Source organism: Nomascus leucogenys, chromosome 5 (genome assembly GCF_006542625.1).
Source record: "Nomascus leucogenys isolate Asia chromosome 5, Asia_NLE_v1, whole genome shotgun sequence".
Lineage (NCBI taxonomy): Eukaryota > Metazoa > Chordata > Mammalia > Primates > Hylobatidae > Nomascus > Nomascus leucogenys.
The window spans coordinates 36,736,816-36,752,707 of NC_044385.1; the positions used below are offsets into that span (position 1 = coordinate 36,736,816).

Below are 15,892 nucleotides of genomic sequence, written 5' to 3' on the forward strand. Positions count from 1 at the left end.
AAGTTTCCAAAGACTTTCACTCCATAATCTCTAGGTCAGTCAACCAAAGTACAAAAGTTGGAAGACGCTAATGCAAAAATGCCTCTGTAAGCCTTTCCCCACAAAGGTTAAAGCTGACACCATCCAGTTGGTGTAAGCAGCTCAAAAGATGCAGGCTGGAGTGCTAAGTGAACAGGTGTCAGCTCAGCTCATTAAGTCCCCCAAGTTTTCATCTTTCCCAAGCTAATTGGCATGAACGCATAGGGTGCCGGATGGCTATTAAGTGGATAGCTGCAGCAGGCTCTTTAAGATTCAAAATCTAAAGGAGTTTGGGATCAAAGAAACAGAACATGACTGTACGTGAAAAGCTGCATTGGAACTCTGCCTCTGTCCTCACTGGTGTTTACTGTACTTTGAAGGGAAAAACAACTGGTTTTGGCAGGATGACTGCTTCGTGTTGCCACTGGGAAGTACTTCTCATTGTGTGGTGCAATTATTTCTATGTTTCCCTGATGAAAGTCACTTCCTGTGAAGACTTACTGAGCACTGACTTTGCGACAGGCATTGGGCTCCAGGTTGGGAAGCATGGCTTCACGGGGTTGGTGAAGAAGAACTGGTTCCCATCCCTGCCCTCAGGGGACATGGTCTGGTAGGGAGACAGACACAGGGATGAGGCAAGTATAGCACACTGTGAGAGCTACTGTACTAGAGGTCAGTATCCAAGTAGCCCCGGGGAGGACCTGATTATCTGTGTTTGGCTGGGTCTAGGAAGGCTTCCTGAAGGAAGTGCCATCTAGGCTGATTTTTGTTTGGTAGTTGTACCTGTTCAGTACATGCCTCACCCTTCCTACCAATCATCCACAGGGTGAGCTGTAATCACTACTGTCACACTGATTGTCCCAAACTCTTGAATAGACTATAGGTGGCCACCATCAGAGCTGGGCTGAGCTTCACAGATTTTCACTGTCTAGAATCTGGAACTGGAACCCTGTAACTCAGGTGCAGATGGGATCTTGGATGGAGAAGCTGGCCACGAGCACAGTGACAAACAAAGGCAAGTCTGAACACAGGAAGAAAGAAGAATGAAGCAGGTGTCTGAAAAGAGCAAAGATAAATAACTCTGGAGAGACTCCTGAAGGGAAGATGTTGGCATTTGATTTTCCAGTGCGGGGCTCCAAGCCCTCGGCAGAGCCAGCTTTCCAGATTGCTTTTTTCATGAGTGGGTTACGTTCTAAACAACTGCATGATTCCAGAGGAGGCCAATGTGAAGGCTGAGCATTCAGCCTTAAAGCCATAAAGTAGTGCTACGTGCTTGGAGACCACTCAAGTGTTGAGCTGTAACTTCCTAAAAGGCAGGAAAGCAGAAGTGGGTTTCTCCTGTATTGCCACATCTAGCACAGAGCCAGGCAGGATGGATGCGGATCCCACACAGCATTGCACATCCCACTTCTCACAAACTTTAGAGTCCCAAGAATCAGCCTTGCTGCCTGGACTTTGGTTTTCTCATAGTAACAATGGCAGTAAGCTAGCACTTCACTAAATATACACCAAACTGAGGCACTTACATACATGATTTCATCTGGTCTAAATTGTCTTTCTGGGAGATGGGTCCTATCAGTCCTATCTTACGTGTTACGAAATGGAGGCTTAGAGGATTTGGAACCTGCTCCAGGCCACATAGCTTAATAAATAAATGGCAGAGCTGACTGATCAACTTGTAACTCTAAAGACAGTAATGCAATTACTGGGCTCTGAAGAATACCTGCCTCACTGGTTGTTGTGTTAAGAGAGTGAGTTTAAATAAGGCTCCTACACACGTGGCTGTCCATCAGAGAGGTGTTCAAGAAATATAACTTTCAGCCTTCCTAGCACAGTGGGTTGGGTGTGGGGCGGGCAGTAGGGGTCAGGATAGGCTGGTGGCAAGATGTGCATTCTCCTTTGTTTGTGATAACAAGAAATAAGAAGTGTGGGAAGAATACCAGGGCTTCCCTCTTGGGCTATCAATGTAATAGCTGCTTTCTGTTCCCCCCATTTCAGCCCTTGCAAACTATGAAAGGTCAAAATGTTCTGGAAATTTCTGGGCCAAGTGACCAAAGACTCTGGAACCTCAACTTCTATTTGCACCACCTTTTAACCCATCTTTGCCTATGTGGCATGGGCTGGCATGAGAAAAGAAATATAATTGGTCAGTTTCCACCAGATGGTAGTGAATTGAAGTGACAGGGGATGTCTTATGGCAACTTATGATATTTGAGTATTTTGAGTATCCATTTGTTTTAATGTGGGAGTCATGAGAATGCACCTCACCAACCTCCCCTAACAGGGAAAGGAACTGACAAAGTATTCTACCTGCTACATTCAGACACCCTTCTCCATGTCTGCAAGAGGAACATGTTTCACATAGGCCACTCCCAGCCAGTGACAAAGCAGGGCAGGATTCTCAGGCAGGCCCTTTCCCAGGAGACAGGGAACTCCTCTGCTGAGCAACTTTGGCTTAAGGACTCCACTAAGACCTTGCTGAAGTTGCCTTAGGACAGCACCAACATCTAAGATGCATCCACCAAGCCAGCCTGCCTGCCTGCCTGCCTTCCTTCCTTCCTGCCTTCCTTTCTTCCTTCTTTCCGACAGCGCCAACATCTAAGATGCATCCACCAAGCCTGCCTGCCTGCCTGCCTGCCTGCCTCCCTCCCTTCCTTCCTTCCTTCCTTCCTTCCTTCCTTCCTTCCTTCCTTCCTTCCTTTCCTTCCTTCCCTCCCTTCCTCCCTCCCTGTCTTCTTCACTCGAGTCAAACATGCACTGTGGTCTGATGGCTCCCCTAGCCGCCCCTGGCTGCCTCCCTATTTTTCCTCACTGACATGAGCATGTCTTTTCCTCCCCTGTCCTCACCTCCTATGTTTGATTGGAATCTCACCAGCCCTTGACTGCTCCATCTACTGTTGACAATGGAGCCTAGTGAGTCGAGACTGAACAGAAAGAAGACCTTCAAGGCCCTGCTGGAAATGAAAAGTCTGACCCAGGGCCAGCGGTGAGTCCACTTCCTGCACATAGGCCTTCCAGATGCAAACTTCACCCTATTAATTTTCCTCATTGAAGTTATTGGGTACCACAGGCATTTTCTGAAATGTACCAACCTCGGCATTTGGCTTCAGAAGGATTTTAGAGATGATTTCACCCATCGAGATGGATAATCCTTCAGCTTTGAAATCGAAGACCATAATGCTTTGCCAATCTGCCCTGATCCTGGAGAAAATGGACTGATAGAAGAAGATTTTTTCAAGGTTTAAAGCCACCCTCTTCTAACCCAATCTGTTAAAAATTAAAACTCAGCAAGGCATAGTGAGAAGGCTTTCCGACCTGTCATTCTTATAAAGCAGAGATACTAAATAGCCTACAAATTATCTTACTGAAAATAAGATAGAGGCTAGTGTGGTAGACAATGTTCTAAGTCAGAGGCTGATGCTTCACCGCTTGTTCAGCTGTGGGCCCTGAGCAAGTTGCCTCCACAAATTTCAGTTTCCTCTTTTAAAAATCCAGACGAGTATCTTACATGAGTTAAGACAAAAAACACATAGAAGAGTGTCTGATGCATAGTAAGCGCTCAATAAATATTAGCCATCACAATAGTCTATATTGTTATTGGTTTTTCATGCAGATTAACTGAAATAACAGTATCTGGCATATTCCAGGCTTTCAGTGATTTTTTTTTCTTTTGAGATGGAGTCTTGCTCTGTTGCCCAGGCTGGAGTGCAGCTGCGCGATCTCAGCTCACCACAACCTCTGCCTCCTGGGCTCAAGCGATTCTCCTGCCTCAGCATCCCAAGTAGCTGGGACTACAGGCGAGCACCACCAAGCCTGACTTATTTTTTGTATTTTTAGTAGAGATGGGGTCTCACCATGTTAGCCAGGCTGGTCTCGAACTCCTGACCTCAGGTGATCTGCCCACCTTGGCCTCTCAAAGAGCTGGGATTACATGTGTGAGCCACTGCGACCAGCCAAATTTTTTTTTTTTTTTTTTTTTTTTTATCTAAGCCATGGGCTTAACTGCTCAAAAAAAAAATTGCCTTATGCAAGTTTCCTCTTTAAGAGGCAAGGGAGCATAAGGAGGAGGAAGAGAACTAATGTGTAAGCAAGGTCTAGAATAGGTGTTTGTCTTAATTTCCTTCCAAGATCTTTATTGCATTTTTATTTGATTGCAAGCAGTTCTGATCCTTCTGATGGATATGTGTGCTGTGCTCTCAAGAAGATAAAGAGAAAAAGAGAGAAAAAGAGAGAGAGAGTATATAAAACTATATACTCACAAGCAATGATGGATGCCAAGGACAGAAAATTTCCAGTAGACCTGGTCTATAAATTGTCATTTAAATTTGCAATTTAAAAACACTGTCTGACTTTTTGATTTAGCTGACTGTATAGGAGAGACAAATAATGGAATCCTAATAAGCAATGTTTAAATGACATCTCCAGGCTCCCAGACAGAGAGGGCAGCAGTAGAATTCTAAGAAGAGAATATAAATCTACCAAGAATAGGAAAGACGACCAGAACTAGATAGTTGTACTAATCACTTGATGACAGATATTAGAAAAATGTATTTTTAGCTGTTTAAAATTCAAATCCTTAACAGAAGAAGGGTTGGTTATCGGCTAAAAACCCCTAAAGTCATCGTGAGAGGACAAAACAAAGCTCTATTTTTACATTTCATCACATTAAAACAGATGAACCAAAAAATCGTGACACCAGGCCAACATATTAAAGTTGATAAGCTGAGGTTAAAAGATTTGAACAGCAAAACACGCTCAAGCTCACAGCCATCCATTGGCAAATTTTAATTCCCGTGCTTTACTAGAGTGCTGGTCCCCAGTGGTGACATGCCCGCAAAAGGGAGCCCACTTCAAAGTCTCAGTTTCTTCTCACTACAGGAGAACAAGTTAGCATCTTCCCCTGCCCACAAAACACAGAAGATAAACACTGTATCCGTTCAAGGATGAAAATAGAAATGAACCAGCAACTGCTAAAAGCAGTTCTGTAACACCACAGCTTAAGCAAGATTTGACAAATTTGGGAATGCACCAATAAAAATGGCAACAATGACAGAAGGATTGAGAGAGAGGTTTTGTGAGAAAAAGCTAAAGAAAATTAGATCACTTAGCAAAATGATAATATTGCAAAAAGTTTATGATATGGGAATAGCTTAAATTATGAGGTTTAGTGAAAAAGTAATACAGAATTAAATACACAGAAGGATCAGACAGAATGTCATGTGTTTGCATGCTTGTGTGCACACAGTAGTGTGCAGGAGAAAAATACTGAAAGAAAATATACCTAAGTGTTAACTGTTCTCACTCAACTCCAGGACATAATTTCAGAATCCTCTACATAGTGCTCAAGGCAGCCATTAAAATTGACCAGCATTGGCAAATTACACAAAATCTATTTGCAATCTATAACTTTGTGAGCAGGAGGAGAAACTGCTGTAATCATTACTTCAAAACATCAAAGAAAAACTACTTGAATATAAATTACTGATTATAGGTAAATGTAGGCCAAAGGCCAATGAATTATCTATTTAACATAGAATACTGTTTGACGAATGTTTAGTGAACACATATTATGCACCTGGCCCTATGCATAACACGAAATGAATAAAATATGTTTCTAATGTGAGGTAGCTTTTACTCTAGAAGAGGCAGGAACAAGTTATTGTCCAGCAAGATTCAGGATCTGCTAGTCTTCTTTTCACGGGAGGATAGGGCAGGATTTGTTTTTCACAAGTAGGGGTTTATATATCTTCAATAACAGGAGATATTTCACAAAGTAGCTATTGAACTAAAAATAATAAATAAATCTGAACCCCAAGAACGTTTATTTAAATCTCACGACCTCTGGGAAGTCCTTGGATAGTTGGTTGTCTCTGCTAAGTGATTTCAACTTACTATAATAAACTATAATTGTTTCTTATTTATCTGTCTTTCATATTAGATTTTAAGTTCCTTGAACTCAGAACTTCTCCATAATCTTCTGTCGCCGGCACTCTGCCTGGTTTTGAAAAATGCTCGAAAATTGAATGAAGGAAAGGTGGAAGGAAAGAGGGAGGAAGGAAAAGAAAAGAAGGGAAGAAAGGAAGGAATTCAAAGAACTCTGTAATCACCACTTAGCCCTTAACAAAATTAACATGTTGACAATTCTTGATTTGACTAGCATCTCTTGATCACCTACGACACCTTCACATATGTACTCAGCAGTTTCATTTTCCACGATTTTGAACTCCAACCAGGAAGGTATATGGTCAACAAAGTATAGATTTTGAAATCAGACTGCTTGGGTTTAAATCCTAACTCTGCTAGTTTCTAGCTGTGGGCAGGATACTAAATCTCTGTGACTCTATTCATATAAAATATGAAAATAAACTGAGAGTAAATATTTAAAATGCCCGTACATTAGTCTTCTCCCTATGAAAATGGTTTTTTTCTTACAAACATATATATCATATATCTTCCAGTATTTAATCACAGCCTCAACCTGACCAAAAGCCACTGGGCACTGGCTAAGACAGCAGAAACAAGTCTTGCAGAGCCTCAAGAAGCAAGGGCTAAAAGAGACCTTAGCAAGTTGCACGATTCCCACCTGCTATTAAGCATCAAGCTACCTTTCATACGTCCAACCTGATTTCAGCTCTCATGACTATCCATCACCGCTTCAGGATGACATCCAATGTCTTTAGCAGACGCTTCTGTATCACTGTTAATAAGGGATACGGGCATGATCATTTTCCCAATGATAGGGGTCCTGATCCTTTTTAGGATCACATAATAAGAACATTTTTCATTGTTGGAGATAATTCTCCTTCCCGTGCACATTTGTCAAAGGCAGTTTCCAACAGTCCCGTACATCATCCTGAAATACATGATAAGATTCAGGTCTGCTATTCATCATCTACTGGGCTTCTTCCAATGCAAGTCCCTGCATGGTGCGTCTTGCCTCTGGTTTAACAATTAGAACGCAAGTTCTCCGTAGAGCAGTACTGCCGGCCAGGGAAAGCTGAAACACTCAAGTGATGATAGTCCCAAATTTAAGGAATGTGAATCTTCAGTGATGACATATAAATCCTTTATAAAGGTAAATTGCATCCATAGCTACCATTTTACAACAGCAACCAGACCCCTAGGAAGTGAGCTTTCACTGGATTTTATTTGATGGCCTCTGCTGGGAAACAGCATGGTGTAGTGGAAAGAGCTTGTGCTTTGAATCAGATCCAAATTAAAATTCCTGTCCTTCTATTTACACGATGGGTGACATTGGACATAATCTTATCTGAGTATGCTTTCTCATCTGTAAAATGGGAGTATTAACAAACTCATAATTCTCTTGTGAAGATTTTAAAAGTTATTGTATTCCCTTCCTGGCATTTAGTAGTCCCATCATTAATATCATTTCCCACATTCCACTGATAACTCTTTACCTCTCTTCCTCCCAGCTTTCAGATGACATAATGATATAAAAGACACAGTCCTTGTCAATAAGACTCAGCTGAACACACAATATAGAAGGGAAGAAAGGGGTATAAAGTGGAATCCTAATGAACAGAAGAAAGGAATAAGAGCTTCATCTGGAGTGAAAACAGTACACTGAGAATCACAAGGCTTAATTCCATGGAAGGAGAGGGATGCTGAGGAGGAGCTGCATGGCAGTGCTATTTGAGCTGTGTCTCCGAGGAGCAGGTGACCTTGACAGGCCAAAAAGAGACAGGGGAACTTCTCCCAGGCTGAGAGGAGAGCTGAAGCAAATCCATGCATGCTCAAAGTGGGGCGAGCAAGGCGACGTGTTCAAATTGTGCAAGGTGTTTAGAAGGGACACACAACATTTGCTGTATTGATTAGTGAGACAGAACTGCAGGGCCCTTACAGCATTGACTTTGTGTCATCTTTCCAGCTTCTCACCTTCCTCACTGTAAACTTGAGATTTTTAAAAAGCAGCTACCTCAAAGGAATGATCTGAGTGAGAAAACAGATATAAAGCTTTGAGTATATTGCCTGATACTTAGCAATTGCTGACAGATAGTAGCTACCTTCATCACCAGCATCCTCGTTATTATTTCAGGTTTGGGGATGCCCACTGGAAAGTGAACCAGGCTGATGATATTATTCATAGATTTGGGGAATTTGCAAAATTTCCTGGTCTTCACTTTTATAGTGCTTGCTCTAAATTAAGAGATAGAAATGATGTTTTCCTTTAATATAACATTATATCTTCCATATCCATGGGGATTAGCTCCAGGATCTCCATAGATAACAAAATCTAAAGACATTCAAGTTCTTTATATAAAATGGCATAGTATTTGCATACCACCTACATAATCCTCCACCACACTTTAAGTCATCTCTAGATTACTCATAATACCTAATGCAAAGAAAATGCTATGTAATAGCTATTATACTGCATTTTAAAATTTGTATTATTTTTTAATTGTTGTATTTTTTGCCTAATATTTTCTATCCAACACTGGTTGAATCCATGGATGCGGAACCTCAGATATGGAGGGTGGCTGACTTTATATCCAAGAGGAATGAAAGCAGGGTCTTGAATAGATATCCATATACTCATTTCATACTAGCATCATTCACAATATCCAAGAGGTGGAGGCAGCCCAAATGTCCACTGATGGATGAATGGATAAACAACCTCAGATGGAAAACACATACAGTTGGCCCTCCATAGCCTCAGGATTTGATCCACAGTTGGTTGAATACACAGATGTGAAACCCACAGACACAAAGGGCTGATTGTACATTTCAATTTATACATAGTCAAAATCCTTCAAGTTCATTTTCACTTTACCTTTTTATATCTAGGAAATGTTTCCTTCTCAATCATGTGGAGGCTTGTGCATGACAACCTTCTGCAAGCCACAGACAAGAGATGTGAAGTGAAGGGGCTTCCCATGGCTTTTTAACTTCTTTTCTAACTACACAACATATTTTATCATCATTCCCTCCTCTTGCTGAGGCCATCTCAACCTAAAGGCTTTACTATTGGAACCTGTAGGAAGACGTCTTTCAGTGCAAGCACAACTTAGTGTTCGGTAAGAGGACATATCATTCAGTAGAGAGTCGTTTAGTCCAGGGTTAAGAATGTGGACAGGCTCTGGGGTTAGAAAGATCTGTGTGTAAATGGGTCCCTTTACCTGTGTGACCTCAAGTAAGCCATGCACCTCTCTGAGCCTCAGTTGCCTCTTGCACAAAATAAGAATACTTGTCTAAAGGCTATTTTCAAGCTTAAATGAGAAAACATGGACACAAGGACACATGAACAATAGATATTGGTTCCTCCTTCACCTCTGCTCTCTCCTCTCCTCTGCCTTTGATCTATGTGTGTTCTTTTGATGGACTGCAGAAACACTCAGTCTTGCAAACATGTGTACTCTGACCATCCTAGAAGGTGTGTTGCAACAGGAGATTGCTGAAATCTCAGCACACCCGGGAACATTGTCTGCTCAGCAAACTTACACAAATAATAAAACCCCATCCTCTGAGTCATTTACTGATTATCGGCAAAGACAAAGACTCTCCAGCTCCGAGAAGGAGCATATACTTAACCAGACTCACAGCACATCAAGGACTCAGAGGGCTAATGTGAAGAGCTTTGTTCTTCCAAACATAAAAATTCAGGCCCAGTCACTGCCAGAGGCAGCACACTGAGCTTAATGAAGCAGTGGGATGAACTAATATGGCAAATCTTATAGTTCTTACTACCAATATGGCCTACATCACGCTAAATTACAGCACCAGACATGATTGGACACACATCACAAAAGGAGAAGTAGCTATCTGAAGTGTAGGAATTTTGAATGCCACATAATAAGAATCTCAAGAGCCAACTCTTAGGGGAGATTTTTAAAAAAATCTTCTTTCTCCTTATGCAAATAATTCTCCCCCACATTATATAACAATTAATTCAACAAACATTTACTGAATACCTACCATGTGCCAAGTGTACCAGGTGAGGAACTCATAGTTAATGGCATAACGTAGAAAAAAGAAAAATAATTATAGAAAAAATGGGAAAGTGTGACAATTTTAGTAAGTACACAGTGCTGTGAGACGCCTTAGAATCCAGGGGACTCAGGTGAGATTTTTCATGGCCATAAGTTCATTCATTTACTCCCTTATTCATTCAATAAATATTGCTGCATACCTACACTTTTCAACATTGTCCTTAGTGGCAAAAGGAAAGTGGCTAACAAAACAGACACAGTCCCTGTCCTCACAGATATCCCAGCCTAGTGAGTGATAAAGAGGAGGATAAACCTTACTTAAATAACAGAGAAAATGCAAAGTGGTTGAGAGCACACAGGATGGTCATGAACCACAACTGGGAGGCATGTGGGTGGGTTGCAATGGGTCACCAAAGCATTTCTGGAGAAAAGTAATCTTTAACTTGAGACTAAAGAATACATGGAGTTAGCTTTGAAACAAATACAGAAAAACGTATTCTCAGGAGAAGAAAAAACATGTACAAAACCCCAAGTGTAAAAAATCAACATGGTAGTGTCAGGGAACTGCAAATGATTCAGTGGGACCACTCGGTGAAGTATGATTGGCAAGAGTGGTGAGGAATGTGCCTGGACAGATAAGAAGGGGTCAGACCAGACAGCACCTCTCTGATGTCATGATAAGCAGTGTGGACTTTTTCCTGAGGGCAGGAGTAGCCACCCACTTAAGGGTTTTATGCAGGAGTGTGATCTGATTAAATCTCCACATTAGTGAGCAGTGCTGAGAATGGCTTGGAGACGGACAGCAGTGAAAATCTGAAGACCATTTAGGAGGGTGCTAGGATGATCCAGATGAGAGATGAAGGTAGCCTGAACTACCTTCGGGGCCGGGGGCCAGTGGGGAAGAAGGAATGAATGGATTTGAAAGATATGTAGAAGGTCACATGAATTGATAATCAGTGATTAATTAATTGAGGATGTTAGGAAACTCACAATGTTAACCAAAAGGCGACTGTAATCCTAGCACTTTGGGAGGCTGAGGCAGGCCGATTAGCTGAGGTCAGAAGTTCAAGACCAGTCAGGCCAACACGGTGAAACCCCGTCTCCGCTAAAAATACAAAAAATTAGCTGGGTGCAGTGACATGCACCTGTAATCCCAGCTACTCAGGAGGCTAAGGCAGGAGAATTGCTTGAACCTGGGAGGCAGATGGCAGATGTTGCGGTGAGCCAAGATCACACCACTGCACTCCAGCCTGAGCGACAGAGCAAGCCTTCTTCTCAAAAATAAACAAACAAACAAACAAAAAAACAGGTGACTGAGTGCTGAAGGATGAACAGGAGTTGCCAAATGCAAGTGCATAGGGTAAGAGAGCTATCCAAGGTGAAATCGCAGCCTGCAAAGAAGCCACAGAGGTGAGACCTGGGACCCGAAGCTTGGTGTGGCTTAGGGTGGGAGCAAGCGGAGTGACAGAAAAGGAGACAGGAACCACATTTCAAAGGGCTTGATGTATTGTCCTGTGGTGTATGCTGCCAGGGTTACAGAACAAGTTCAAGGAGGAAAAGAGCTATGAAGGTGAGTCTGGAGAAAGCCTGACTTCTAAGGGAACCTGTTAGAACAAGGTCCTGAACTAAGTCACCAATTAAACCTGAAACAGTTTATCTTCAGTGAATGACCACACTGAGTGAGGTGTCCTGTAATAAATTCATGACCATGTGACCACTGAGAATACAGAAGTCTCTTTTCACCACAGCACATCATATGATCAGTCTTACCATAAAGAAGTAAACCGCTTGGCCACAAAACATTACTCTCTGCCTCCAAACCCTTTAGCCCAAGAGCTCTACTGATCAAGTTCAGAGAAATTTATCTTTTCTTATAATTAAATCCTTGGTTTTGAATTTCTAAAGCTTACAAATCACAGAGTTCATACAGAATGATTAGCTGACCAAAACCCTGCCAAGACAGAACAGCACCATAAATGTACATGATGTAGCTAATCAGTTTCTATGCTCCCGTCTCCCCAGAAGAGTATAGCCCTATAATTTTTTCACATCCTCCAACTCTCCAGCATCAAGCCACAGGGCAAACCCACAGAATACATTCAGGGAAGAGAGTACAGACTTCAGCACTGGTAAGACCTAGTGTATGGCAACTCAGGCAGACAAGCCCCATGACCTGGGGCAAGTCTCTTGACCTCTCTAAACATTATTTTCTTATGTATTCAATGGGATGATGTAAGAGTTAGGCTCATTAGGGACAATTTATCTAAAATGGCTCATATGCAGGAAGCATAGATGATGGCTATTAATAAATCTTTGTAGCTTGACAACATGGTCCATTTTCCTTTGTACTTCCTATTCATTCCCGCAGTTATTCTTGGAGCAAGTATCCATTTGAAGAGGGACCAGTGTCTTTTTCTTACCAACTACCCCACATTCCTCTGGAGAAAAGGATACCTTCTACCTCTCTATATTTCCTATACCACTAGAGATGTGCTGCCTCTCAGACATGGTGGGAGTTGGGGGCCACAGGGGAAAGGAATGTTTCTTAATCTTGATTCTATGTGTAGAGTTTCAATGCTAGGTTTTTTATACTTGTGAACTCATGAAATCCTCACTGCAACACTCTGAGATAGGAACTACTATTATTCCCATTTTACAGATGAAGAAGTTGAGGCCCAGAAAGATTAGGTAGCTAGCCGATGATAGGCAAGTAGAAAATGTGCTGAGCCTTGACTCCAACTTCAGTTTATCTAATTCTAAAACATGGGCTCTTTTCAGAAGTCTTCACTGTAAGGAAGAGGAAGCAAACACCCCGAGAGGTTAATGAGGTGAATCTTAAGAACATAAGTGGTTTGGGATCTACTGAGTGGAAGGAGCTCTAGCCAGAGAGCCATTCCTGGGTTGCAACCCTGGCTCTGCTATTGCCCAGGGGAGTGACAACTGGCAAGTCATTTTCCTCTTGAGATCTCATCTGTGACAACCAGGCTGTGGCCTGCCACCAAACATTAACTTCTTATAACCTTTTATATATGTCAACTTCCAGAGAAGTTGTATATTCCAGAGAGTTTACTCATGTTTTAATGTATACAGACTTTCAGAGTATTGTGTTACTTGTGTTTATTAAAATAAAAATGTACTTGCTTTTAGTCAGGAAGGCAATGAAAAGAGTTTTAATGAGAATCATCCTCATTTTGATAAATATGGAATATTTTAATTAATAAAAATAAACTTGGAGTCAAAGTAAACCTTATGCATTTTATGAACGGTAATAGGTTGGGAATGAATAAAAGCAGCAAAGTAGAAACGCAATATTTTTTCAGGGAAGGACAAGACATAAATATCAGAAGGCCCCCTCCCCTGCCCCACCCTCCCAGCTCACAGTTCTTTAACTACAACGTGGATGACTAGAGTCAGAATCTCCTTCTAAGGCACTTCTCTGTTCTGCAGAAGACCAAGCATAGGCTGGGGCTCATGCTGGAGCTGGATAAATGTTTGTGGACAAAAGAACTAATTAATTAATGATGCCCCCTCCTACATTTCAAAATTGGGCAAGCAAATATTATCTCTACATCCATTTGTTGGCTGAGAAAAGTGAAGCTCAAAAAGTAGAGGTGATTTGTCTGAAGTTAGACCACCAGAGAGTGGGGAGCTTAAAGTATGAACACGAATACCCGGTATCCTGACTGACCCCAGGCTGCCTCCTCTGCAGGACAAGAACAGCATATAGAAGCAACGATAAATAAGCCTGATAAAAAGATTGTTTTCTTAAAAAATTATTCTCTCAGGATCCTGATGACCTAATGAGATAATCAATAGGATGGCAATTTATAAGCTCCTATGAGGTAAGCCAATGTTAGCAGAAGTTACTTCCTAGGGCTAATGACCAGTTGAGCAGTCATGACCCTGAGTGTGGCATTACTGAAACCGTTCTTTAACCCAAACTGACTAGAATTTTTCAAGAAACCTCCAAAAGTTAGCACAGCTGCAAGGTACAGAGGGTTCACACTCAGTTTGATCTGACTTCAAACCTGAGGCATCTGCCCTGTGATCACTGACTTCTCCTGAATCCCATTAAAGCCTTGATTCTTGGAGCCAAAATTCTCCTGGGAGAAAATATGAAGGTAGCTTTTTGTCATTGTCATTGTGGTTAACTGATGATCCCTGGGTATTGCACTAATATGAAATATAAGGGAAGTAAAAAACATTCACTATTTCCAGGTGTTTCTAGAAAATAAGGAGGTAATGGTGAACTGTGATTTCAGAAAGAAGAGGACAGAGCACTAAAACACTAACACTGACTAAGCCACACTACATTGCAGACCCCAAGCTAGCTCTTTACCCACAGTACCTCCCTCACCTTTCTTTCTCTCTCCCTTTCTTTCTTTTTCTTTCTTTTTTTTCTTTCTTTCTCTCTCCCTTTCTTTCTTTCCTTCTTTTTCTTTCTTTCTTTCTTCCTTCCTTTCTTCCTTCCTTCCTTCCTTTTCTTTTCTTTTTCTTTCTTTCTTTTTTCTTTTTTTTTTTTTTTACAGAGTTTTGCTCTTTTGCTCAGGCTGGAGTGCAATGGCGTGATCTCAGCTCACTGCAACCTCTGACTCCCAGGTTCAAGTGATTCTCCTGCCTCAGCCTCCCAAGTAGCTGGGATTACAGGAAAGTGCCACCATGCCCTAATTTTGTATTTTTGTATGTTTAGTAAAGACAGGGTTTCACCATGTTGGCCAGGTTGGTCTCGAACTCCTGACCTCAGGTGATCTGCCCACCTCAGCCTCCTAAAGTGCTGGGATTACAGGCATAAGCACTGCACCCAGCCCCCTCACCTTTCTAATGACAAGTGGAAATATTCACACACACATACAAACACACACACCCCTCCCTTTAAAGATAAGTGAAACCAGGCTCGAGGAGGCTAATTAACCTGTCTCTGGTTACACAGCATATAAAGAGAAGAGTTAGAACTAAAAACCAGGTCTGCTGTGCTCCAAAGTCAGTACTCTTTCCACTACACTAAGCTGCCAGATGGCACTGACTGGAAGACTCCAGGCACTGCCCCCAGAAATATCTATCTGTTCATCATAGGACACATTCCTCTACCATGATCTTCCACTGACCGCCCTAATACGGAGATTATAAATAACAAGAATAGTGTCAACTGATTGTCCTCCTTTGATGGGAGGTAACGAACCTGAAAATATACCTTCTTTTCCTCAGGCCTTCCATCAAATTCCACTTCTGGAATGGGCACCATTTGACAAGCTGTATGTGCAATGACACAATCCAATAAAAATAAAATGAAAAAAACAACTTTATTTTTCACTACTTGCATCCCTTATTTGAATTGTGAATACTCTAGTTACATTTCATAAATTGCCTGCCTAGAAGCTCATTTTGTGATGAAATATGCCCCCGTGTGACTTGTATTTGAAACCGTCTGGCTTGCTTTCAACAGCCTGGGTTAAAGAACTAGGGTGATAGGTTTGTGAGGAACTGTAAAGGGCCTCTTAACTTTCTTTATGCCACTCTTTCCCACAATAGATGACCCAAATTGTCAGGTATTCTTTTTCAGGAATTAAAATATCTGCCCCAGGAGTCATCTAAATCTTAATAAGAGGGAAAAAAAACCATTTCTATTTTGTAATATCAGCTAATAATATAGGAAACACACTAATGTCAAATAACAAAATAGGACATGAAATTGTATGAAGAGTATGATGTCAACTACATATTATCCTGGAAGGCCAGTTTAAGGATGTAACTTCAGTTGTTAATAGTAGTTATTTTTGTTTTATGGAATTATGCATGGTTACTTTGTCCTTTCTAATTTCAGCAATAAGCAAATATAGCTTTTAAAAAGTTAAATAACTGTAAAGAAAGATAATATTTTCCAGAAATAGTCCTAAATATTATTCAGCAATTCATTCCTACCAAAA

General features: G+C 41.4%; 1 protein-coding gene across 7 annotated transcripts in view; it reads right to left on the bottom strand.

The window, feature by feature from the left end:
* DAB1 (DAB adaptor protein 1) overlaps positions 1-15,892 on the bottom strand; it is a 1,266,417-nt gene that overhangs the window by 287,111 nt on the left and 963,414 nt on the right. The window lies entirely within an intron of this gene.